The 25,739-nt window shown below is 38.0% G+C and overlaps 1 pseudogene; it reads left to right on the top strand.

Moving 5' to 3' along the window:
• The first annotated feature begins 23,931 nt into the window (after nt 1-23,931).
• On the top strand, nt 23,932-24,675 carry LOC149175663 (uncharacterized; annotated as a pseudogene).
• The last annotated feature ends 1,064 nt before the right edge of the window (nt 24,676-25,739 follow it).

Genomic DNA, 25,739 nt, shown 5'->3' with positions numbered 1-25,739 from the left:
ATTAATCTCCAAGTGGAATCAAGAACTATCAGAGAGAGGACACGAATCAAATCTCAGAAGCTGACTCACCCCCCTTGTAAACATCTATATATGGATCCCTCATCCCAGAGATCCAGAGGCTGGAATTTTGTATCTTGTAAGGAAGTGCTGCTGGTTTCTTGGTGTAACATCATAGTGTTGGGTGATCTAAGATTTTCATGAGGTGAAGAAGGGATTTCTTGTTGAGAGGATGACGCTGGGTCAGAACAATTGGTTGTAATCCTCTTTGCTATTCTTGATATTAATAAAGCTATTCAGGTTTTCCTCCACATTCTTGTATGATTAATGATATATGCATTTGTGTTGTCAATATATATCTGGTCCTATATTATTTATGATAGTAGATCTTTGTTCTTGGATAGTGTTATGCTGCTTTGATTCCACATGTGCTCTTTGAAGCTGGTTCGACAAGGAAGCGGGTGGAAAAGATCTAGTTTGTAAGTTCAGTTCCACTCTGGATTGCTAAATCTAAATTGTTATACACATTTTTGGGCTGCTAACAATTTCCGTCATAGAAGAGAATCCGATTTAACTTCAGGAAGATTTAGCAATTTAGTAGCAATCTAAATCTAAAATGGCAAAACTATCATCAGTTAAATTCACCCTGGGCCGGTTTATATCTTTGGTCTATTGGAAACCCCTTTCCTTGCCATTATTCCGCCTCCATTGTGCAAAGAACTGTAAAATTTTTTATGTATTGTGAGCCATTTTCAGTTCTCTTTTACAAAGAAGTAGCGTAATTGAACTGTCGTTTCTTGATTTGGAAGTGTCACAAGTGTCATTTTCAGTCATAGAAGAGAATCCGATTGTTCTTGATAGCCGATTACACTGTTACTCTTGTATTTGATTTGAATTAGTAGTTTTGCAAGTGTCGAAAGAAAGTTTTCAATTCCAAATCGCAAAGTGTCGCCATTGTCTTCATTTTGTCTTGAAAAGAAGCTTGTTAGTAATGTCGCTTTGAAAAATAATTCAGATTTGCGCTTAGCTTTCTTTTTATCATTCACACACTAAGAAGACTGAAAACAAATACATGCATGTGCATTTGCATTTAGACTGTTTGTTGGTTTGATTTAGGACAGTGCATATAGTGTGTGCTCTTTGCTCTATGTTGAAAGAATATCATCTCTCTTTCTTTAGTAGCTAGGATTTTCATTGCAAAAAGAAATTAAACGATTGTTTATAATCTTAGATTGCATTTTAGGAATTGTATATCTACATCACGCGATGAACCTGAAAGGCAAATTTCTTAAGCAAGATCAACTGTAAAATAAATTTAATGAATCTAAAAACGCTTTGGAACCCAACGCACAACATTTAGAAGTCTAGGCTAGAGACGTATTCCGACGTCGTAAAGCCTGGTAGCTGTTGTTTTCATTGCTGGTTGGGTGATTCCTCCACTTTGAGACGATAAGTGCCAGTACGGACTTGTGCTCCCATGTACCGTCGAGTATATATTGGAAGACCACAATAGGCTATATTCGTTATCCATAGGAAGCCGTGTCTACCGCCCTATCGATCGCAATGCACTGAACACAGCATTCGGGAAGATTGACTGACGTACCGTAAAAAGTATTCTGCAGTTTTGCGATTGGTTTGGTAATCCCTTTGTGTAGATTTCCAGAGCAGTCTCTTTCATTCCTTTTCAGACTCCTTAAAGGAAAAGGTCCATCTGAGCACTTATCACTTCAAGCTCATTAAAAATCGAAGGTGACTAGAGTCGTCTTTTGTTTTTTCTCGACTCTTAAAAATTGAAAAAACAAGTTGTGTCAAAGCGTCTAAAATTCATTTCATTCGGAAACATATTTCCCCTTGATTTTTAGTTGATCGAGTAATCCACAATCGTGGAAGAAAATCAATTGAAACCCCGTCGTTCGCGAAGGCTTATGAGTCAACCGTCTTTGTCTCTAGAATCAAAATTGTTACGGATGAAGCAAACTCATTTAACCGGTTCAAAATCACCTCGTAAAGTTAGAACAAGTGTTCCAACACCATCAGAGACTCCAGTTACTCCAAGCATTTCTGGTATCCCTGCCTTTACAGAAGAAGTTCTGCAGCCACCAAAGGACAGTAGAGCTGATCCTAGTGTGAAGGTAAACACTTGTATTACTGAACCAGCTCCATCTATAGCTGATTCGGAAGGTGTTATTCCCCAAACATCTATCGCTGCAGATTCTATACCTTCTTCGGCACCAGAAATATTTTACGGACCTGACGGTCTACCTCTTCCACCTGGTCTGATTGTTATAGAAGAGATTGTGGAGGATCCTCCATCTAGTACTCCATCGCAATTTGGAGTCGGGATCACCCTATATCCTTCTTCGTCAGAAATTAGTCTACCGTTATCAGAAGCTCCTGGAGAATCGCTAGGAAATATTTTGGATAGACTAGATATGTCTGAACAACCATCGACATCTAGGACTGTGTCATCTGACGTAGCAACGGCAGAGCCTCCTACTGCTATTCCAATGATGTTCGCCAGTATACCATCTGTCCTGGAAAGTTATCAACAACAAGCCAGAGTCTAATCAGGGACTATTTCGATGACATGGTTAGTTCCTATTTCTTCATCCAGATTCTCATCTGGTATTTCTTATGTTGAAACTCAACAAATTGATCCAATGTGTCTTCAAAGGCCAATCTACCCTTTAAGTACTGGATTTCCACCATATGGGGGACAGTATGCCCTTTCATTGTTCCCTCCCGGAGAACAACCATATGGGAGTTTGCAACAAAGTTCAGGTCAAACTGGAATGACATCCAACAGTTGGGTACCAATACTGCCTCAGCAACCAAGGGTTGTATATTCAATGCAACCAGTCCATCCTGTGTCGAATATTCCCATTATACCTGCTATGGTGACTGCATCGCAAGTACAAGCACTACCTGTTGTATGTCAACCCCAAGTTTCTCAGGTTGCAATACAACAGCCTCTCGTCTCAGCGATTCAATCACAACCTCAGGTTATTGCCTCCTTATCTGGAGCGACTCAGGCTCAAACAAGTACTATGACTCCTCATATTGGTCAATCATCCAGTATTGGACAACAGAAAATGGTCCAACAACCATGGCTGGTTCAATCTCAACAACCGCAATTCCAGCAAACATATTAAGGACATGAGCAACAAGTCTTTGTAAGTAATGGGCAACCGCATTTCCAAAGCGGTTATCAACAACCATACTATAATAGTTATTCCCATCAACCTTATCAAAGTTACTAGCATCAAATACATTATGCTAGTATGCAAAGACCCACTGCTCAGGCGATTCCATCTTATCCTGGGTATGCTTCGCCTAACCTGAATCAACAGTTGCCCTTTGTAGCAACTCTAGAATTACCAGATCTAAACCGGTTGATGAATGATCCACTTGCTTATGCCCCTTGGTGGCCGGCGATTCCACATAAACTTCCGTCATATATTCCTAAATTTAATGGAAATCCAGGGGAAGACCTATCGAATCATGTGATGACCTTTCATCTGTGGTGTTCATCCAACACCCTAAATGATGATTCGATTAGGCTTCGCCTTTTTTAGAGAATGTTAAATGGTCCGGCAGCAAAATGGTATCTCGAATTACCTAGAGCTTCGTTTGATAACTTTAGTACCCTAGCCACAACCTTTTTAAACCGTTTTCAGTTACCCATAAGGTACGAAATGAGAAAAAAGCTTCTTAATAATTTCAAACAAATGACAGCCACTCACATATCCGATCATATTCATGAGTGGCGACGTCGTCGTAGAATGGTAAAAAAGTACGTTCCTGATTAGTTGTTAGCTGAATGGTTTATTAAGTCATTATTACCTTCCATTACAGAAGATGTGGCAAAGGGAGGAGTCATCACTGAAGAGCAAGTTATTGCTCGTGCGCAATATTTAGATTTGATTTATACTCAGTCTGGCATGCTCTACGATAAAATCCCTAACGCTCCCAGACCGGAATTTTCCGTTCCTCCTCCTCCTAAATCAAACAATGACTCTCATGCCGGCAATGGCGTGATTGTTATGACAATTGCGAAATCAACAAAGGCTACATCTAAAAAGGCCTATAAGATTTCTAGTCAAAATGCAAACGATGAACTTCTCGCCTCGGAAGTTAATGCCGTGTCGACCGACAAAGGCAAAAAACCGAAGAAACCAGGAGGCAAGAAGAAAGGGAAAAGCAAAAAGAAGAAACAGGAAGATTCGTCTCCTGAAAAATATTCTGCAAACCCTTATGGGCAAAGGAAACCCCCTGCGGGGTGTTAGATATGCGATGAGGATCATCGGACGAGAGATTGTCCACATAAAGCTGAAGTTAAGAAACTCTTTAAGAGTTCAAAAACCTCAGTGGTATTGACTGATCCGTTTCCAAACCCAGGAATCAATCTGGTTGCTAGTGATAATGCTTCCTGGTCCCAAGTGCTAATGTTATCTGTTTCGAAGCAGCAAAATGATGCTTTGATATCGACAAGGAATAAAGATTACAGGAATCCACAGATGTCGAAGGACAACGATAATGATCAACCTAGTAGTTCGACAACAACTTTGACCAAAGTTGTGCCACCCATCACTCTAGAGCTAACGATAAAGCCACCAAAGGGAGTAGTACACATATCGAAATTTAATCCTCGTGCCAGATCAGCACAACATTATAATATAGTGGAGGATCTGGCCCAATCACCATCCGCTATGTCGACACTTGAGGTACTACAAAATTTCCCCTCCCAAAAGCAGGCTTTATTATCAGCAATAGGTGGGAAAGACCCAACGGATTTCAATCTTGTATCCTTTAATCACAAAGGATATGACCCTCAGTTACTAGCTCAACTAGCTTTCCTTACAAGTGAAAGCCCTCAACAAAACTGTTCATTGAACAATTATTGATGAGGGGGCATCTACATGTATTATGTCGATGAGTTGCTGGAAAAATTTAGGCTCACCACCCTTGTCGCGATCGTCAATGATGTTAAAATCATTTGATGGACAATCATACACTCCATACGGGATTTTAAGTAACTTGCAAGTTGAACTGGGGGGAAAAATAGTAGAAATTGATGTTGAATTTGTCGATGGAAACCTCGATTACAACATCCTACTGGGAAGGCCCTGGATATATGTTATGGCTACCGTTGTGTCGACCTACTTCAGGAAGATTGCATTTCCCTTCCAAGGAGGAATTACAATAATCGACCAACAAACATTTCTCCCCAACAATTCACAAGTTACGAGAAGCATTCCAATGATCCATGGAAGCAATCATTCGCTTCAAAATATCGGAGTAGGTCTCCTAAAAGACCCTACCTTAATGGGTACTTTTGCCCTACCGTCTCCGAGTAATCTGGCGGAAGTGGCCACAGTGAAAACCTGCAATATGAAGTCTTCTATATCTAATGGATTCAGAAGATTCCTAAACATTTTTTCAGCATGGATCATCGCCATTTTAGAAATATTGTAGCAATCAATTTTCTTGGCCTGGGGGGAAAACCCAAATCAACGCTCATCGAGTGTTTGGATAGATAGGTCTAAGGAATATGGTACCTCTTCAGATCCTTGGTCGCATGTACATTCTACAGACAAAGGAATCATTCAGTCAATGATGTTAGGAGAGGCACCATGGGAAGATTACCACCATCGTTCCCATCTCCTGGATTACAATGAAGATTATTCCAACAGCCTTAATCATCCTTCAGTTTTTTATTTTCTATCAAATACTGTAAATACGGTAGACTCCGAGTATAGTTCTTATCTCGTGTCGACCTCGTTAAAAAATGAAACAAGGAGTCATGAGGATAGTTATTTTACTGTGTCAACCTCATTAAAAAATGAAACGAATCCATTTCCAAATCTCAAAAGTAAACCTTCATTCCAACCACCAAGTTGAATGCAATGAAGCTTGGGGGGCATGCACCTCGATTTGCATTATTATGCTGGGGGCATGCAAACTTATCACGAGAAGTGTTACTGCAGGGTTCAAGCTCGTTAAAAAATAAACATGCCTCGAGCAGTTTTTATGTGGAGTTCAAGCTCGTTAAAAATTAAACATAAGCAATGAGCAAATGTTTCCCCTAGAGTTTAAGCTCATTCATTAAAAAATGAACTAATTTCAGGTAAATAACCATCATGAATTCATTATCATCAAACTTTGCGCCTTGGTCGTGTTCTCGTCGTCACCTCCACTCTGTTTTGGCTGATCATTCACCTCCATTTGATTGTTTACCCTTTTTGAGGAACAGCTACAAAGAGTGACCCTGTTAGCCATCCTTGTGACACTGCCGTGATTGGAAAATTCCAAACCTTACCTGGAATCATCCGCTACCTGAATTTATCACTCGTTCCTCGAAAAATGAGTTTCCTTTAAGCTCTTTTCATCTGACTCATAAAATATGAAAATATTGCCGAGAAATTAGCCTCTCCAGCTCGTTAAAGTGACCGGAAGTGCTATCCCTCCTCTAGATTTTAATCTTTTCGGACCTGAGGGATTATTACACAAAAAGATCGAGCACCTGTTTTGTTCGGCTCGTTAAAATTACCGAAAATTCATCCCTTTTGTATTATTTTATACTTTTTCGGACTTAAGGGATTATATGACGAAAAAGGATTGTTGGAATTTTCTTTACGTCCCTTTCAGACTCTCTAAAATTGAAAAGGACCGAGTTATCTTTGTCGTTAAACTCGTTAAAACCGAATAGCGACAAACTTGTCCATACAGACAAGAACGAGTTTCACTATCGCTAGGCTCATTAAAACATAGAGATGGGTTTGCTCGAAGGGAAAATTATAGAGCAAGCATATGTTATCCTCCTCAAGCTTGACAAAAATAAAGAAGTATTGGTCAGCAATGACTGGGGAAAAATTGGGAAGAAAACTTGAAGAAACTTGATTGGTAGCAAGTCGCTCTTGAACATGACACTTTCACTCCGCATTCGAGTCGGGTTGGGTTGTTCCGTTCACTGGTCATATCACCATTGGTCCTTCACACCATCCATATTTGGGGTTAACGCTACCAATCCATCATGTCAGTGTCATCGATATGTTCAAGAGAAGTCGCTCAAAGAATTCACCTGTGTCTTATCCACTGCAATACATTTACGCTCCATTCTTTCATGACCGCCACCCTGAACCTTATATCATCCGATCGTTTTCACCTCCATTAAAATCATTTGCTCTGTTCCGTGTCATAGATGTGGGATTCATTAAGGCCCTCTTATGACAGATCGCTTCTTGTCTAGATCAGCTTATTATCTAGGAAGTCGATCTAGGAACAACCCTTTCAGTACTTTGAAGCTTGCATGCCTCAATGGCAAGTTTCTCACTTTCGGCGACAGGTTTACATCAATGGCCTTTGACTGAAATATTTTGCGTGGTGTTCGACGCCAAGTCCCTTATTCACACCACGTGAATTGTACTGTAGTACCTTGAGGGTCATCATCATTAGTGGTGATTCCTCTCACGCCTGTTAACAGCCTACATCATTGGTTGGTAATCAGGCGATGTCTTTCCATGTTCGACTCCAAAACATCTGTCACATGGATCAACTTGTACTTTGAGTGAAGATCGAACGAGATTGAAGACCCCGGATCTAGTTTCATCCATCCAGGCTGTGATATATATTCAGGAAAATAAAGACATCAAATGTACATCATTTCTGCACAGATAATCATCCAACCTAAGGGATGATGGCTCTACCAGAATCATCAGTCTACACACAGACGATTGTCTGTCTTATGTACATGAAAATGAATTTATAAAGCTGAGCATGGGAATGCCCGCCTCAGCTAGATCATGACAATATTATGAAGATAATGTATTGTATTGTATCTTATTACAGGTCGCCTTCCAGCTCGAAAAAACTTCGGATCCTCATGATAAAGCATTTCACTTGACATCGAAAGATTAACGACCTCATGCTTTAGGGGGAAAATGTTATAGAAATTTTTGGGCACTGCAACCCCAATCATAAATGTCCATAAACCAAGGGCTCCTAAGTCCCTAAAAGTGTTGTTCCAACCCCTAAAAGAACAAGGTTAGCTGATTACATCATCTCCCATAAGTTCTCCATGAAAAACTACTCAGAACTGGTCAAAAATGGAGCATCTCACCTGCTCCATGGTCAAAGTGCGATGCATACTAAAAATCCCTTCTATGGGGTGCGATGGGGGAGAGTGGACAAATGGGAGAGTCAATTTGCAAGGTGGAGGATCATGGAATTTTACAGAAACTTCTCTTGTGACACTTGCCTCTCTGCATTCTCCTAGGGATGAGTAAGAGATCATCAATCTAAATCTATAGACATTTAGATTTAGAAACATAGATCATCAATCTAAATCTATAGACATTTAGATTTAGAATCAGAGATCATCAATCGTTGTGGCATATATCATCATTATCAGTGATTCCTCTCGCACCTGTTAACAACTTACATCATTGGTTGGTAATCAGGCGATGTCTTTCCATGTTCGACTCCAGAACATCTCTCACATGGATCGACTTGTACTTTGAGTGAAGATCGAACGAGATTGAAGACCCCGGATCTAGTTTCATCCATCCGGGCTGTGATATATATTGAGGAAAATAAAGACATCAAATGTACATCATTGCTGCACAGATAATCATCCAACCTAAGGGATGATGGCTCTACCAGAGTCATCAGTCTGCACACAGACGATTGTCTATCTTATGTACATGAAAATGAATTTATAAAGTTGAGCATGGGAATGCCCGCCTTAGCTAGATCATGAAAATATTATGAAGATAATGTATTCTATTGTATCTTATTATAGGTCACCTTCCAACTCCGAAAAACTTCGGATCCTCATGATAAAGCATTTCACCCGACATCAAAAGATTAATGACCTCATGCTTTAGGGGGCAACTGTATAGATATTTTTGGGCACTGCAACTCAAATCATAAATGTCCATAAACCAAGGGCTCCTAAGTCCCTAAAAGTGTTGTTCCAACCCCTAAAAGAACAAGGTCAGTTGATTACATCATCTCCCAGAAGTTCTCCATGAAAAACTACTCAGAATTGGTCAAAACTGGAGCATCTCACCTGCTCCATGGTCAAAGTGCGATGCATACTAAAAATCCCTTCTATGGGGTGCAATGGGAAAGAGTGGACAAATGGAAGAGTCAATTGCGAGGTGGAGGATCATGGAATCTTCCAGAAACTTCTCCTGTGACACTTGCCTCTCTACATTCGCCCAGGGATGAGTAAGAGATCATCAATCTCCAAGTGGAATCAAGAACTATCAGAGAGAGGACACTAATCAAATCTCAAAAGCTGACTCACCTCCCTGCAATCATCTATATATGGATCCCTCATCCCAGAGATCCAGAGGCTGGAATTTTGTATCTTGTAAGGAAGGGCTGCTGGTTTCTTGGTGTAACATCATAGTGTTGGGTGATCTAAGCTTTTCATGAGGTGAAGAAGGGCTTTCTTATTGAGAGGATGACACTGGATCAGAACAATTGGTTGTAATCCTCTTTTCTATTCTTGATATTAATAAAGCTATTCAAGTTTTCCTCCACATTCTTGTATGATTGATGATATATGCATTTGTGTGGTCAATATATTTCTGGTCCTATATTGTTTATGATAGTAGATCTTTGTTCTTGGATAGTATTATGCTGCTTTGATTCCACGGGTGCTCTTTGAAGCTGGGTAGACAAGGAAGCGAGTGGAAAAGATCTATCAGAAGGGAGAGGAATCAAGCCAAGAACCAAGTGCAAGACAGAGGTTGGTCTCCTTTGTTCCCGTCTTATCTACTTCTCATAAAGGAAAACGAAAGTAGTTTTAGTTTGTTTGTTTCTAAGATAGCTACCAGTCTTATTGGGACTAGTAGCTCTACATAGACACTAGATTTCCCGATAACAAAATGGAAAACGATCACCTTCACTCTGGATATGGATCTCTGTTTCAGTGAAAATCTTAGATCACCCAACACTATGATGTTACACCAAGAAACCAGCGGCACTTCCTTACAAGATACAAAATTCCAGCCTCTGGATCTCTGGGATGAGGGATCCATATATAGATGATTGCAGGGAGGTGAGTCATCTGCTGAGATTTGATTAGTGTCCTCTCTCTGATAGTTCTTGATTCCACTTGGAGATTGATGATCTCTTACTCATCCCTGTGCGAATGCAGAGAGGCAAGTGTCACAGGAGAAGTTTCTGGAATATTCCATGATCCTCCACCTTGCAAATTGACTCTCCCATTTGTCCACTCTCGCCCATCACACCCCATAGAAGGGCTTTTTAATATGCATCACACTTTGACCATGGAGCAGGTGAGATGGTCCAGTTTTGACCAGTTCTGAGTAGTTTTTCATGGAGAACTTCTGGGAGATGGTAATCAACTGACCTTGTTCTTTTAGGGGTTGGAACAACACTTTTAGGGACTTAGGAGCCCTTGGATTATGGACATTTATGATTGGGGTTGCAGTGCCCAAAAATTTCTATAAAAAAATGGGAGACCATATCTCTAGACTTCATCACCGACTTACCTCGCACCAGGAAGCAACATGACTCAATTATGGTGGTAGTAGACAAATTGAGTAAAACTGCTCACTTCATACCTGTGAAATCCACTTACAAAACTGTGGAGATCGCAGACATATTTATGAAGGATATTTTTCACTTACATGGAATACCTAAAGTGGTGATTTCCAATAGGGATGTAAAATTTACGTCCACCTTATGGAAAAAATTCTTTTCAGGATTGGGTAATCAGATCCAATTTAGTATTGCCTACCACCCCCAAATGGATGGACATACCGAATGGGTAAATTAGGTTCTGGAGGGAATGCTACGCATGTTTGTGATGCAATAGCCACACAAGTGGGAGGATTATCTCCATCTAATGGAATTTACGTATAATAATGAACATCATGAATCACTAGGCATGAGAACCTTCAAGGTGTTGTATGGAAGAAAGTGCAGGGTGCCCATAGATTGGAATAATCCAGTTAATAAGTTAGCATTGGGTCTTGACATGCTAGCAGAAATGGAGGAGATTGTTAAGAAGGTTCGACAAAATCTAAGGGTGGCCCAAGATAGACAAAAAGTGAATGCAGAAAAAAATAGGACATACATAGAATTTCAACCAGGAGATCATGTTTATCTAAGAGTAAAACTCCTTAAGAGTTCCTTACTATGGTGGGGTTGTGCTAAGTTAGCACCCGGATACTATGGGTTGTTTCAAGTCTTGGAACGAATTGGGTCGGTGGCCTATAACCTTACGCTACGAAGCCACATTCGGGTCCACAATGTGTTCCACATGTCTTTACTAAAAAAATATGTGTATAACCCTCAACACATCATTAACTGGGAAAATTTTTCAGGTAAACAGTTAAGTGGGAAATATGAATTTGGATATACTGTTTTAAAAAGAATGGGGTTGTAACTAAGAATTGTTTTTGTGCATGTCGAACTAGAAGGAGAGTTCTTAGTAGAACCTCTTCATATTCTCAATCAAAGATAAACCACCTTGTGGAAGCAAGCCATCATCCAGGTTAAAGTGCAATGGAAGCACTTTGGCCTAGATGAGGCCACCTGGGAAGAAGAGGAATTTATGCGGAAAGCTTATCCGACATTGTTTTCTAAAAATAGAGAGAACACCAGGGACGGTGTTCCTCATATGGGGGGGAGATGTAACACCCCAAAATGCATAAAATTACTCAAGTTACTAAGTTGATATTTACTATCTGTTACTTTAAGTTTTATTACAGTATGATGTTAAATATTAAATGACTAAGGTTGGAAGGCCAAGAAACATATATTGTGGTTACCTAAATTATTGGTAATGATATTTAAAAAAAATAGAAATTGTTTTCATTAATTAAAAGAAACAGTTACAAAAGACAATTACCCATATGCCCTGAATGGTGATTTAGATGGGGAAAAAGAATCAAGGAGATATCCTAGAGCTAGGTGAAATAAACTAGTGGGAGAATTCTCAAGAATAGTTAGAGAAGAGTACAGGACTTGAGGTGGGACAGGAGTCCAGAGCCCCAAGGTACTTTACTGTAGCTGGAAATAATTAACTGTGAACCAAAGAAAGTTCTCGAGGGAGGGTCTGGATGTAATTTCCAGACTCGTTGTTGGGAGGAGAGACTTTCCAGAAGTATTTTACATTACATGTTGAACAAATAAGTATGATAGAAAGCTTATTTATGAGTTAATGCTGGATCATGGAAAATACTCTAATGATTAAGTAGAATTTGACAATTTGAATTGATATTAGAAGAACCATTTGAATAACAGAGTAAACTTAGGAAAGTAAATCCTGGGAAGTGTAGTATTATTTAAAATAAGAGTTACCAGTGTTGCAAATAAAATTATAGACAGTAATTATGACAAACCTCAAAAATAACCATGAATACTAGCAAAAGATGGAAGATTATGTTCATCCAATAATGAATCAGTCCTCTACTCTTGAGTATGAAAAGTAGTTAGTTACAATATAGCAGTGAAATATTTAGTATGAAATATTAGCAGGGATTCTATATAATAGTTTTTTTGAAATGCTACAATATTTCAAAAGAATCTAACTCCAATATTAAGTTATATTAGTATATACGCAAACCATGTTGCCTGATATCGATCTACGGTGGAATCAAACAATGTATTAAACTGCATATTATTACAATATAAAAATAGAAAGCAATTAATTCTGAGTAGGATCATTCTTGAGAGATCAAATGAATCAATCAATTCCATGAGAAAAGAAAAACATAAGCATTCTCGGCCTTGTTGACTGATAAAAGGTGCCTTTTAAACTCCTTAGAAATGGCTACACTCTCCCCGGCAATGGCACCAAAATGTTGACTGATAAAAGGTGCTTTTTAAACTCCCAATTATCTTCACATTAATTATCAATCCGGGGAAGTCTTTCTATTTCAAGAGTGTACACATTATGTGGCTGCTATTTGATTAAGAGAGTAATGTTTCATAAATTGCAGTATAGATCTTTTAATACAAGAGTAAACAGATGCAACAAGTAAATTCTAATTGCAATTAAAAGAAAACTCAATCCCTTAATGAAATCAAATCCTACAACAATTCAGGGAACAACAATATGCGATTCAAGTAACTATAGTATTAGTTAAGAGTACGGCTGTGACAACTCTTCTCTTAAAAACTGATTGAATTTAAATCAAATGAATTCCTTTGTAAAACAACTATGATATCGACCTAAGATCCTAATAGCAGTAGTTAATACTCATTACAGTTGATTACATCAAGCAGGATATTTATCTAGGAAACTCAATCCAAAGCAAAAGGAAACTAATTGAACAGTAATGTTTTAAATTATATAAAACAGAGCTATTCTAGCAACGCAAAGAAATAAGGAACAACAACAAAATAAAATAATAGAAAGCAATAATACTATCAAACTGTCACACTTGCAATAATTGAAAATATATGACATAGGTGAAGCAGTGAATTCCACCAGAAGCTGGGCCCTTAGCCGCCAGCGTACGCTACTGGTTACTTCAGATAAGTGAAAAGGAACAGCAACTCCTCTTATGTATTAATCATGAAAGAGTATTACAATGTATTTGTGTTCTTCTCTACAACGAGAGTTTGTAATTAAGAATCACAATAATAATAACAACCGTCATCCCCCTTCTACTTACAATCATTGCCTTTTATAATGAGAAAGGGGTAAAAAGATAAATGGTAAAAACGAGATCTTGAGGGATTCGCGCAATTTTCTAACTTCAGACATCTTTCCCTTCTCGCGCTAATCCTTCTGATTTGTTTTGGCCTTATCTGTAACTGTCGCACTCCTTCCTTAGCTAGCTTCTTTTTCGCTATTCCTTAGTTAGGGAACAACAGTTGTCCCTTTTTGTATTTTTCTGCATAAAGAAGGATAATAATCAAGTAATTCATAACTGTAGATAATTTCTTCATTCTTACCGTAATTCTTTGATATAGTAACATATTAGGATATAGAAGGGATATAAATAAAGGAAAAGGATGATGAGATAAATAGAATATGCATACCTTTTCCATGACTCAATAGGCCTAGCACTCAAATCAACAAGAAATTACCAATCTTCCGTTCTAAAAACAAATATTATGACAGACCTTTTGAAACATATTGTCAAATGACATAGATTAAATAAGTCTCAAAATAGCATAGTATTGCATTTCGAAAATACTCTCGACAAACATAGCATTTTGATGTAACCAGACTTAACAGAAAGAACCATCCTGTGTATTAATAACTTAAGACTTTACAATAGAGGAGAAACCACCAAAAATCCTTAGAAAACTAAATCTGGAGCATTATCACAAAAACTGTAAGAGCCATGCTCAGTTCACGACCCATTTCGGTATATTGACAACCATATACAATTCGGCCTCTACTTTTGGATAAGTAAACATTTTTTGTAATCAAGTTTATGTACCAAAGGAAACAACCCCAACCTGCAAATAAACTGGGACGCTATAAGTTCTTAAGCTTTTAAGGGCCACGGTCTTGCTCAAAAGACTATCTGAGAAATTACACTAGATTACCTATCACAGAGGTCAAAAGCAATAAATTCAATATGTTCTCGACTCTAGCTTTTATATGCTAAAAGAATGAGCCATAGGGGGGCTTCTTACCTGATTTGGGAATGTCTCCTCGTTGAATAGCCCACCTATGTAAAAGAGAGTAGACTAGTTAAACATTGAAAGATTCAGTTCAAAATCTAAAAACCCTTAGCAAAATAAAATTGTAGACAAAGCTTCGTAAACTTGGGGTTACACTATTGAATAAATTACCCTTCAGAAATGGTTTATGGAACAGAGTATTCCCCGCTACCTCTGGAGACCCTCAAACCATCCCTATGCAGTGGAGGTGAACCACTAAAATTGGTACCAGATAGAAACCCCAAGTAGTCACCGAATCCTCAATATGCAACAAATGAAAACCATATTTTACCAGTTCATCAGAGATACCTACTGCTACAATTTTAACCGACTCTACCATCTCAAACTGGAAGAATCTCAACAATCAGATGGAGGCCTTCTCCAGACCAAGCCCTCGCAGGGTAGCAAGAAATCTAGAAATGACAACAACAATGAATCTTCCAAAGCTTGGGTGCGAAGAGTTGGTTGGTGGACCAAACCCTAAACTCCCTCCATCGTTGGATTGTTGGACCAGGATCAACAGACGCAAAGAAAAATAGATGGCGTAAGCCAGTGGAAATGCTGCCTCATGATCTATCCTCTTGCCGTGTGTTACCGCGTACAAGAGCCAACTCGATATAGTCTGAGCAGGGTTAATGTGCACATTAATCGAAGAAAATTCCCATAATGATTTCATCAACTGTGTGTTTAATGTCACATAAATTTCATATAAGTTCCAGTTGGTTCCATAGATTTAAACATAAATACAATTAATATATCCGTAAAGTCATGATAGGCCCGTTATCCAAGGCCTAATTTGTATATAGGTAATTTTTTTTTTTTTTTTTTTAGTTCTATGTATTTCGTAAGGTTTAATTTAGTTGCTAGAAATGGTAGCAGAGATCAGGTTCTTACACTGAGACTCTTTGGGAATAGATATGTACTTGAAATGAATGTGTTCTTTTACAAAAAAAAAATTAACTAAATAAATTTATGTGTGAACACAGAGATCGCACCATTAAAAGAAAAGGGTCAGAATGCAAAGGAACCTAGGACCACCCGATCCGTTTGAAACAACGTATGTGAACCCTAATGCTGATACTTGGATACAGATTGGCGAGGAATCCCATCAAGATAATGCATTGTTACTTGAAACTGTTTAGAAGTTGTGTGCTGGAATGAAGAATTTAAGAACAGACAATGAAAGATTACGCTTAGAACAGGAGAAAATTCTTAGAAGTCTCTCCAATTGACAAAATCAATAACATCCAGATCCTAGTGCTAAGGACCGAGAGAAGACCCCAACGACTCAACATAGAGAGGAAAATGCTGAGTCAGCTGAGAAACATGGGGAAGATGAAGAAGGATGCTTAGACAATGTCTCTGACGAGTGTAAAATGAAAAGATAGAAAACTGAATTGCAAGGCGAATTTAAAAAGATTAAGCCATCACTCTTTGAAGGGGAATTAGAAGAAGCAACAAAATCTTGGCTAATTGATATGGGTAAATATTTTCATTTTTATGAGTACACAAATAAACTCAAGGCATGATTGACATTTTATCAGTTAAGAGGTAAGGCCACCTTGTGGTGGGAAGAAATCAAAACAGTAAGGAAAATCGATGAAGAGTAGGTTACATGGCATGAATTCCAAAATCATTTCAAATACAAGTATTTAACTGAATGTTATTATGACGAAGAGGAAAAGGAATTTCACGAGTTAATATTGAAAACCTTAACCATGGATGAGTATGTGACACGATTCACCTCCTTGTTGTGTTATGTGCCTTACATGCAAGAGGAAAAGGCCAAAAATTTAGTGCTTAATCAGTATCTTACCCAACTTCATGAAGGCGAAACTAGAGTTTGACTACCCCAAGAAAATAAATGATGCTGTGCGAAAGGCCCGCATCTGCTACCGACAAATTAAACAAAAGAATGAAGGACCTAAAGGGGGGTTGAATAGGAAAGGTAGAAGTCTGATTCCAAACATACACTCAAAATTTGTTATTGGAAGAAATGTACAGCAAAAACCCCCCAACAAATTTCTAGCCATGAATTAGCCCAAATTTGCTTATTCTGAAAATACGTAGTTGGAAGGAGTTACTAAATCTATTAGTGACCAGCAATCAATACCGTCGCTGCAATGCTGAGGATGTGGAGAACCCCATCGTTACAAAAATTGTCTTCATAAGGCAAGGACAGAACAACTATCAAATATGAAAGAAGCATCCACGGTTGGGGAAGTGGCAAGGAGCATGCCCAGAATTAATGTTGATCTGGATGATCATCAGGAAGAATTTTAGCCCACCATGATCGAATTTGAAGGTATGATTGCTAAGCAACCTGTCTCTGGTTTATTTGATCTAGGTGCTAGCTTGAGCTATGTTAGTCCTAAGGCGGTAGAAAAATGTCAATTGTAGAGCAGTAAGTTTTCAAAATCATGGTTAGTTCAATTAGCCACTGGGACAAAAAGAAGGGTAACTGCAAAATACAAACATTGTCCCATAATAATTTCAGGGCAACCTATTTATGTTGACCTTAATATACTTCCTTTGGGTTCTTATGACATTTTAATCGGGATGGATTGGTTGGAAAAATGTTGGTCCCTAGTGGATTGCAAATAGAAAACTGTCAGTTTTATTGCTGAATCAGGCCAAAGGAAGGAACTCCAAGGAATTAAAACCAATACCAAGTTACGTCCTATTACTGCTAACCAGTTAGGAAAATGTATCAGAAAGGGCTGTCAAATATATGATGTTTAGGTGGGGTTTACAAACACCAAAAATAAAATGATCTCCTTGGAAAACATTCCTGTCATTCAGGAATTTGTTGATGTATTCCCATAATCCATTCCAGGTTTACCACCAAAGCATGATATTGATTTCATCATCAAGCTAATTCTGGGTGCAGCCCCTATATCTAGGGCCCCTTATCACATGAACATACCTGAGTTAACAGAACTCAAAATGCAGCTTCAGGAGCTTGTAGACAAAAAATATATCCGTCCCAGTGTGTCCCCTTGGGGAGCTTTGTATTATTTGTACAGAAAAAGGATGGGACCCTAAGATTATGCATCGATTTTCGACAATTAAACGAACTAACCATTAAGGATAAATATCCTTTACCACATATCGATGATCTATTTGATCAGGTGCAAGGAGCTAAAGTATTCTCTAAAATCGACTTAAGATCCGACTACCATCAAATAAGAATAAAAGAGGAAGACATTTACAAGACAACATTCCGTACTCGTTATGGTCATTACAGGTAAGTGGTGTTGCCATTTGGCCTCACAAATGTCCCAGCCACCTTTATGAGTCTGATGCATGATATTTTCCAGCCCTACCTTGACAAATTTGTGTTGATTTTCATTGATGACATTTTAATATACTCTAAGAATCAGGAGGAGCATAAAGAACATTTGAGAATAGTATTGCAAACGCTATGGGAAAATCAATTATATGCTAAATTTAGCAAGCGTGACTTTTTCAAAGATCAACTTCAGTACTTGGTCGCATTATATCAGTAGATGGAATAACGGTAGACCTGGAGAAGATAAAAACCATCATGGAATGGACAGCTCCAAAGAATGTCGCTGATATCAAATAATTCTTGGGTTTCGCTGGATACTACCGTAGATTCATTAAGGGATTTTCAAAAATCGCCTTTCCAATGACCTCCTTACAGAAAAAGGGGCACACTTTCCAATGGACAGTCGAGTGTCAGCAAAGTTTTGAAAAACTAAAACACCTGCTTACCACCGCACTGGTGTTAAAAGTAGTAGATCCGGAAAATTCTTTCGTGGTTTGCACAGATGCAATTAAAGAAGGTGTTGGTAGAGTATTGACATAAGAGGGAAAGGTTATTTCTTATGAATCATGAAAGTTGAAGGAGTATGAACAATGATATTCTGCTTATGACCTTGAATTGATAGCAGTAGTGCATGCACTTAAAATGTGGTGACACTACCTGTTGGGGAAGAAATTTCTGTTGTTAACAGATCATAGCAGCCTTACAAATTTCTTCAACCAGTCTAGCTTAAATTCTTGACAAGCTAGATGGACAACATTCTTATGTGAATTTGATTTTGAAATGAAACATATTAAAGGGAAGGAAAATTGTGTGGCTGATGAACTGAGTAGGAAGGTAGATTGTATTTATGAGGCCCAAATGAGTCAAGTAAGCTCAAATATTCTTGAAATCATAAAGGAAGCATTTATCAAAGATCCAGAGTATACTTTCCTTTGGCAACAGAGAAAGGAAGCCCTACTAAAAAAATAAAAATCAGAATTCAAAATAAATTATGATAGCCTTCTTACTTTTAAAAACATAATTTATGTTCCTAGCCAACATTCGGTTAAACATTTGATACTGGACGAGTTTCATAGGAAACCATGTGCTGGCCACCCAGGTTACTAGAAATTTTTTTCAACCATCAAGAAAGGGTACTTTTGTCACGGGTTGAGGAAGGATGTTACAAAGTACTTGTCCAAATGTTTGGAGTGTCAGCTAGTAAAGGAAAAACATCAACATCCCGTAGTTTTGTTACAACCATTGCCCATTCCTGAATGGAAATGGGAGACCATATCTCTAGACTTCATCAACAGCTTACCTGGCACCCTAAAGTAACATGACTCAATTATGGTGGTAGTAGACAAATTGAGTAAAACTGCTCACTTCATACCTATGAAATCCACTTACAAAACTGTAGAGATCACAAACATATTTATGAAGGATATTTTTTGCTTACACGGAATACCCAAAGTGGTGATTTCCGATAGGGATGTAAAATTTACATCCACCCTTCAGAAAACTCTCTTTTTGAGATTGGGTACTCAGATCCAATTTAGTACTGCCTACCACCCCCAAACAGACAGACAGACCGAACAGGTAAATCAAGTGTTGTAGGACATGCTATGCATGTTTCTGATGAGGCAGCCATAGAAGTGGGAGGATTATCTCCATCTACTGGAATTTCCATATAATAATGGACATCACAAATCACTAGGAATGAGACCCTTCGAGGTATTGTATGGAAGAAAGTGGAGGGTGCCCATAGATTGGAATAATCCAGTTAATAAGTTAGCATTGGTTCTTGACATGTTAGCAGAAATGGAGGATATTGTTAAGAAGTTTCAACAAACTCTAAGGGCAGCCCAAGATAGATAGAAAGTGTATACAGACAAAAAGAGGACATACAGAGAATTTCAACTCGGAGATCATGTTTATCTAAAAGTAAAGCCCTAGAAAAGTTCCTTATAGTGGTGGAGTTGTGCTAAGTTAGCGCCCCGATACTGTGGGCCCTTACAAGTCTTGGAACGAATTGGGCTAGTGGCAATATTTTGCTATCAAGCCACATTCAGGTTCACAACGTGTTCCACGTGTCTTTACTAAAAAAATATGTGTATATCCCTCAACACATCATTAACTGGGAAAGTATTCAGGTAAATGGTGTTAAGTGGGATATATGACTTTGGATATACTGTTTAAAAAAAATGGGGTTGTAACTAAGAATTATTTTTGTGAAGGTCGAACCAGAAGGAGAGTTCCTGACAGAACCTCTTCATATTCTAGATCAGAGAGAAACCACCTTGCGGAAGCAAGCCTTAATCTAGGTTAAAGTGAAATGGAAGCACTTTGGCCCGGATGAGGCCACTTAAGAAGAAGATGAATTTATGCGGAAAGCTTATCCGGCATTGTTTCTTAAAATATAGAGAACACTAGGGACGATGTTCCTCATATTGGGGGGGGATGTAACACCCCAAAATGCATAAAATTACTGAGGTTACTAAGTTGATCTTTACTATATGTCACTTTAAGTTTTATTACATTATGATGTTAAATATTAAATGACTGAGGTTGGAAGGCCAAGAAACATATATTATGGTTACCTAAATTATTGGTAATGATACTTTAACAAAAATAGAAATTGTTTTCATTAATTAAAAGAAACAATTATAGAACATAGTTACCCATCTTCCCTGAAGGGATATTTATATGGGGAAATGGAATCCAGGAGATATCCTAGAGTTGGGTGAAATAAACCAGTGGGAGAATTCTCAAGAACAGTCAGAGAAGAGTACAGGACTTGAGGTGAGACAAGAGTCTAGAGGCCCAAGGTACTTGACTGTAGCTGGAAATAATTAACTGTGAACCAAAGAAAGTGCTTGGGGGAGGGTCTAGACATAATTGCCAGACTCTTGGTCGGGAGGAGAGACTTTCCAGAATCATTTGACATTACAGGTTGAACATATAAGTATGATAGAAATCTTCTTTATGAGTTAATGTTGGATCATTGAAGATATTCTAATGATTAAGTAGAATTTGAGAATTTGAATTGATATTAGCAGAATCATTTGAATAACACAGTAAACTTAGGAAAGTAAATCCTGGGAAGTGTATTATTACTAAAAATAAGAGTTACTAGTGTTGCAAATAAAATCGTAGTCAGTCATTGTGGCAAACCTCAAAAATAACCATTAATACTAGCAAAGGATGGAAGATTATGTTCATCTAATAATTAATCAGTCCTCTATTGTAATGCCCCACTTAAATCTTATCTTGCAAATTTTATTAATGTTTACATTATCTAAAAATATTGAGAGATATTGGTCTAATATAAAATTCACGATTTCTATTATTCAAATTCCCAACTTACCTTCTCAAATTGAATCTTAGGTAGGATATCGTCTCCTTCCATTATTTCAAATCATATATATATAGATCTCACATTCCCCAATGTACCCTCACATTTACTAGGGAGAAGACATGGTCCTCTCCAACTCATTATCAATATATATATTCATATCACATTCCCCAATGTACCCTCACATTTACTTTGGAGAATACGTGGTCCTCTCCAACTAATTATCAATATATATATTCATCTCACATTCCCCAATGTACCCTCACATTTACTTGGGAAAAGACATTGTCCTCTCCATTTAATTATCAATATATATATATTCATCTCACATTCCCAAATGTACTTTCAGATTTACTTGGGAGAAGACATGGTCCTTTCCCATTAATTTGCCAATTTTGTATTTATGTCACAATTCCAAATGTACTCCCATCTTTACTTGGGAGAAGAGAAGTCAACTATAAGGATGGATGAGAAGTTAATGACATTAATGAGGGGTGGTTGAGATGGAGAAGAGAGGGAGGGTATAAAAAGGGAAGGGGGAAGGGAGAAAAGGGGAGGTTGGGTCTTGCTTATGAGTTTGGGGTTGGTAGTAATTTTAGGATTTGCTGTGATTTTTGGAGACCTTAGGAACCTATGAAGGTTTCTTGGGTTGTTGAGAGGAGGGAAATATTATTCATATTGGTTTGGATCATTCATCTTGGACACACACACTGCATCTGGTTGGACTTGGGATCAGAGGGCTAGGGAACCTGTGGAGGTTTCTTAAGCTAGGAATTATTTCCTAGTTGGCTGGGAGGTAAATCCAGTTGGATTAGTCAGGAGGAGCATTTAGCAGGAGCAACAGCTCACAGACATCTCCATGTAAATCTATTAAAATGGAATGTTCACTATAAGTTATAAGGATTAGGATGTAAATGGTAAAATTTTCATTGTTTAAAGTCTTGTAAGAAAGTAAATTATTGCCTCTGGTTGTATTTAAATTCTAGAGAAATCGATCTGTTAGAATACCCTAGGATATGGGCTCTTACACGTGGTATCAGATCTTTGGTTCAAAATCTGGACCCTAGCCCACTAAAACCACAATTTATACTTCCCATTAATGACAACCTTGCATATAGATTTGAGCCCCATGCTTACACACAATCCATTAAACTATGTGAAATCTATGTTGATCTCGGCCAACTACTTTAGTATAACATTTTAAATGAGTCATACATTAATACTACCGATCTCTCACCATGTAAGTATGCTCATGTAGCAATTGTTGATAACTTGATACAAAAATTTAGTTTAAGCAATTCCGTAATTGATAATGGAATTTTGGAAGTTATAGACCCAACATCCTTATCGTCATGTGCAAAAGTCTTGCAATTTCATTAAATATTTAACCCTAATATTCGGCAAACTGAACAACCCAAAGTGAAAAACATGATAGTTAGCAGCAAGTGTCACTAAAATGAATGATCTGAAGCTCAAGTTGAAATCCAAAAAAAACGTAAGAAACAACCTATAGTTAACCCGAAAGCAACGAATTGCACGAGTTTAAGAAAAAACCTATAGTTAACCCAAAGGTAACAAACTACATGAGTTTTGTTAGTTTCTCAATACTAAACCATCGCATTTACCGAACTACTGAGGGAAATTAAACTCATGAAAACATTTATCTTCCTCGGCGAAATATTTGCAATTTCCTTCATATCTAACACCAATATGAAATAGTAAATGGACTTATCTATAATCAAATCTTAACTTATTGTTAAAATACATCTATGTGTACTATAGGTGGACATTCATGCCAAGTTAGTAGCAAAACAGTTGGATGATAGGGTTCCTTGAGTTCTCTAAAATGAAAAGGATAGTTGTACATGAATAGTCAGCGTAGAAAAGTGGCCACAGTGCGGGATGCAGGAGGTAGGCCAAGTAAGGAAGATGCTATAGTCAAGACAACCCAGAAATGAACAACTTTATAAAAACTGCTACCACTATTAGGAGAAAGACGAGTTCTAATCTCTGAAACAAAAGAAAAATAAATAAATTATTTCTGTTGTTGAGGTTTATTTGGCCACACCTTCGACATATTCACTGGCTCCATTTTATCTGGTGCTACAAATGTTGTACTCACAACATGATTTTATTTTCTTCTAAACTGTGTTGGCAAGAAATGCCCAGATGGATCATGGACAGTTTGGAGATCAAATTAATGGCGAAACAAAAGTTCTGATATTTAACTTCAAACATACCAAAAATGACCAATCTAGACCTAAAATAAAAAGCTAAAAACAATGAATCTTGTATTTAACTCCGGGAGGCACTAAAATTGATCATTCAGAGTTCAAATTTACAGACCCAATGCTTGATACAGGTTTGTCTTGAAGATCGAAAGAGCGAGTTCTAAGTAGAAGAAACAGGCATTCAGCTCTTTAGATGGCGCAGGATCGAATCCTAGGAACTAGAAATGACTAAGAGTCATTAGATTTTACTGGAATATGCATCCAAAAGCTTCATACTAATCGGTTCTCGCATATAAAAGATAAATCATATATGGTAATTGTTGCCATAATTAATCGATATATAGAACACTAGTGAGTTATATATATAGATATAGATTGATAGCATTGAGGATTGATTGGGGATAAAATTGTTGTTGAGAATGAATGTGAATGGTGGCATGTGGGGTCTGGAATATGCCACAGACCTCCACTGCAACAATGACTAGAACTTGAATTTGCCAACGTTCAAGGAAATGCTAGACGCGAAAGAATGGTTTACTTCTCACAACAATACTAACAATAACGATATAACTACTGCCAATATGAATAAATGCTAACAGCCATCCTGAGGGCCCCTGTTTGAATATAGATATGAAAGATTTTGATGTTATTCATCTCTGGTCAATCCAAATCTCGAGCCTTCCAATATTCTATTACAGCATGCCATGAATTTTTGTTCATCGTCGCCCACTTCGATTTTTAGCCTGGACCCTTTGCAGGTTCAGTGTTTTCTAGCTGGGTGGAGCCACCATCATCAGCATCATCTTCATCATCACCATGCTTCCCAGCTCTTAGACGTTGCGGGTTCGAGTCCCTTCTAGGAGTTAGCCCGCGAGGGGTTAGTGAGCAACAACAATGCCCGTAGCAGCAATAATAATATGAGCAATCATCTAGGTTTGAGTAGCCTTGTTAGCCCTCGACTCCCTACGCCATTAAATTTTACCAGCCTGAATATGCTTAGACCCCTTGAGATTTGCACCGCAGTGGGTGCTCAACCTACTTTGTTTCAGAAGTGGGCTACGCTCAGGCATAATTCCCTTAGCCCAGGTGAAACAACCCCTTGCATTGAAATGCTTGATGAAGAGAGCCCCAATGGCAATAGTTATAGCAATGTGTAAGAGAAGAGGAAGTTGATGTCGGTGGGTGTTGATAAGAAAGAAGAGGAGGATGTGGGTGAAATAAATGATGGGTTTTGGGTTCAGTATGATTCGGATGATGTCGGCGGTAATAATAATAGTAGTTATAAGGTCGACCAGATTGAGGAAGATGGTTTGGCCTCTGTAGGAGGCACTGGGAATGATGCTGCTGTTAATAACAATAGTAATGACGGTGGAGATAAGGGCAAGAAGAAGGGATGTTACATATGGTATCATAGGTAGCGAGTAATATATACTATAAATTGTTAGAACAGATCTATGCTATGATCGGTAATGCTAATGGAATGGCATGCTGAAATGCTGCAAGACTAGAAGCGGGCTATACAGTGGACAGTCTTTACTACCTGCTTATGGGCCCTAGGCATTCGGTACATTGAATAGTGTGCAATTCTTGATAAATCTTACCTTGGCTGTTTTATTTTTAATAGTTCTTATAATGGTGTAAGTTTCCTAGGGCTTTGCACATCACAAGTTGTTCTGCATCCTCCTGTGTGATCTTTTCCCCACAGTTTGATCACTTTCTGTTGTTTTGAAATACAGACCCCAACTTGAAAAAAATCCTTCTTTTAAGACTAATCAGTAAAAGGTTCTGGTTCCATTCTCTTCGAAGGTCTAAAGTCCTAATTGACTTGATTATATATACTATGTAATTCCTTATCAAGCTAATTAATACTATGCATGACATAGTGACATTTGTCAGGCCTAACCCTCACCTTTTGTTAGAATTGCAAGCCTCAAGGTTTCTAGATTGAATTATATGTTTCCAGCCTATTTTGATTAATTACAGTTAATTTTATAGACCTGAATACAGATAGTAAAACTAATTTTCATTGCAATGAAGATAGTATGGTGGTAGGGAAATGGAAATTACAGGAAAAAAAAAATTAAATAAAAAAAATTAAGATCACCAAGTGGGCTTATCATATTTCAATCTTTTTTAAATAATGTTTTCTGTTTTTACATATCAGGATTTCTCTCAAACATGCAAAGATGGCAGATATGCATATGTAATGTGGGAATTGAAA

This window comes from Pinus tabuliformis, chromosome 4_1, assembly GCF_031772625.1.
Source record: "Pinus tabuliformis cultivar Carrire ecotype Pingquan chromosome 4_1, CPIR1, whole genome shotgun sequence".
Classification (NCBI taxonomy): Eukaryota; Viridiplantae; Streptophyta; class Pinopsida; order Pinales; family Pinaceae; genus Pinus; species Pinus tabuliformis.
The sequence above is the reverse complement of the archived record's forward strand: the minus strand, read 5'-3'. Positions and strand labels throughout refer to the sequence as shown.